The following is a 3,099-nucleotide window of genomic DNA, read 5'->3' as shown; positions in this document are numbered from 1 at the left end:
AAGTTAGAAGTAGAATTTACTTTTTTCACTTTCCCATGCATTTTAATTGAATAATACATGAAATCTAGAAGGTGTTTCCTTTAGAGAATTTCAACATGCAGTGTGATTAGATAATTTTATTTATTTATTTTTGTAACATATAAGTTATTAAAGTATCACTCAAGTCTGGAGGAAATAAGACTAATTAATAGCCCTATTTTTCTTTCTTTTTTCTTTGTGTTTTTTTTTTTTTGGGGGGGGAGGCACACCAGGTGATGCTCAGGGGTTACTCCTGGCAATGCACTTAGAAGTTGCTCCTGGATGGGGAACCATATGGGACACCAGGGATAGAACCCAGGTCCATCCTGGTTCAGCTGCATGCAAGGCAAACATGCTACCACTGAGCTATTGTTCCAGCTCCAAAACTAATTAGTAGCCCTACTTTTCAGGGTTGGTATGACATACAGTGGATAAGGGGAAATCCAAGGGTTATAAACTGCAATTTTCATTTAAATAAGCAATATGCCACAATCCATTAAGCAATAATGACAATGCACTGGAAGTGCCAAGGAAGGTGTTTTTATTTTTTTAATCATTTTCTTAGATTATCAGTATTTTTCTCACTATCTTTTTAAACTACTTATTACTTTTGCAGGACCACTGGACCATTCTTTGAAGCAATCTCATAAGATACATTGAAAAATACCATTTCAACAATTACCCTTGAGACATCTATGTTCTTACGACTGTATACAACCATCTTATTTTTCCTTTGGGCTCCAGGGAACATCTCTCTTTAAATTCCACTAGTGAATTTGTTTTCATAAAATCCTACAAATGTTGCATTCAAAAATACTGGACAAATCACTTCATCATCTACAATTACAGAAGGTAGAAATGAGAAGCAGAACCAATAAGATATTTTGACCTCAAGAATAGTATCATTAATCTGGCATGACATGGAACAAAATACTGTCTTTATATTTCAATAGAACTAAATGAGCAGAAAACTTCAAAAGAAACAATTAAAACCAAAGAAAGGGTAGGCTGTTTGTGGATATGAAAAAACAGAATATCTAATAATATTAAGATATTTTAGGATATGATTCCATATCATATAAACACCATATCCAATTTATATCCAACTGGATATAAACACAATATCCAATAATACAAGTTTTTCTTAGATTGTTGTTAGTATTAAATTTTAAAGTATGACATACATATTTTTGTGTAATTCAATGATATATGATCTCCCCTTTCTAGCATTTAGCCCTGACTCATGAATAACATGCCTAATAACATCTGCCTTTATTGATAAATAATACAATATAGCTAGATTAATAATTTTTGACAAAATTACATTTGAAGATCTTTCATAATGAAAAAATTTGGTACATTTTGAACAGATACTGAATTTAATGATAAGAATTAAATGTAATTGGTATGTTAGGACATATCAGTCAATTTCTTTCTTTTTGTTTTTTGTTGTTGTTGTTGTTGTTTTGTTTTTTTGTTTTTGGGCCACACCCGGTAAAGCTCAGGGGTTACTCCTGGCTATGTGCTCAGAAGTCACTCCTGGCTTGGGGGACCATATGGGATGCTGGGGAATCGAACCGCGGTTTGTCCTAGGCTAGCGCAGGCAAGGCAGACACCTTAACTCTAACGCCACCACGCCGGCCCCATATCACTAAATTTCTATAGCACAATGTGATAGATTAAAATCCTAGCAGCTCCATTTACTATGAACATTATCTTAAAAAGTATCCTTAACTCATCTATGTCTTCATTCTCACTGAAAAAATGTAGAAATTTGAAAAATGATACTTATAAAATTGAATTTTGTGAGTTTAAAATGATAATATTCATATATAGTATTTGAAAAATACTGAGTACTACTTGAATAAGTTACTTTAAGGCTCTTGAAATAATATTTTATAGGCAAGAATATGTTCTTATCATTCACTGTACTTAGCTTCTAAGACAAAAAGGCATATGCTAAAACTGTTGGCACCTTGGAGAGCCTAAGGGTAATAGTGTCAATGCACAAGTCTTGGAAGAGACAGGGAAAAAAATCCTGATCTGCTTTCTGTAATGTTCATTGTTACGCTAATTCTACAGCTTATGAGAGTTCTGTGTAGATTATCTGAGTCATGCACCATAGATTTTATGTCTTTTGTCACTGTAAAGAACTTTCTTGGTCTCTCCTCAAATTCAATTCTGGCATAAGGAATGACACCAAGATCCAAAAGATACAATGAGCTATTAAACAATGCTATATACAGACACAAAAACTCAATGGGTGTCTTGTCATGATTGATCAGCCAATTAAAAGTTGGATTTAGTACAATCAGCTTCAAAGTCTATTTTCTCCTTCCACTCTACTAAACTGTCTGCCAGCATCCTTTCTCTGTACTTTTATTATAATTTTGTGTTACATCCAGCCATGCTCAAGGTCACCTTTGGGGTTCTCAAAGGACTATTAAAATTGCTGGGATTTAAAGAGGCTTGTAGCATTGTAAGGACAAGTGTCATGACCCCTGCATCTATTCTCTGATCCCCATAAATGATCTTCTATTATAATACTTCAGTTCATGGGTCCTCAATCTATGGCCTGTGGGCCATATACAGCACACAGAGAACGTTTATCCAGGCCTCTGGGTGTTTTTGCCACTGCTGCCTGTCCTGCTTAGTGCCAACTCCTCTTGGGCCTGCAGAACACATGTGTGGAATGTGCATCACAATCTCCAACTCCTCTCCATCTCTCTATTTCTCTACTCTTTCTCCTATTTTCAGGCAGGGGTCCTCAAACTACAGCCCGCCAAATGCAGGCCCATAGTTCCCATTGAAATACTGACAATTTTGTTGATTTAAATTTACTTGATCTTAATTTTAAATATTGTATTTGTTCAAACCGCACCCCCTTTTTATTTCAAAGTAAGATAACTGCAGTATGCATAGGAATTTGTTCATAGTTTTTTTAGTGTGACCCTCCAATAAACTGAACCAGTGTTTACAAACTTTGAGGACCCCCCTCTATTAGTTCCTGAGTCATCAGATTTTTCCCTTTCTAAAGAATACCAATATATTTCATGTTGATTAGATTATAAACCAATCCCA

This window comes from Suncus etruscus, chromosome 13 (assembly GCF_024139225.1).
Source record: "Suncus etruscus isolate mSunEtr1 chromosome 13, mSunEtr1.pri.cur, whole genome shotgun sequence".
Classification (NCBI taxonomy): domain Eukaryota; kingdom Metazoa; phylum Chordata; class Mammalia; order Eulipotyphla; family Soricidae; genus Suncus; species Suncus etruscus.
The sequence above is the reverse complement of the archived record's forward strand: the minus strand, read 5'-3'. Positions refer to the sequence as shown.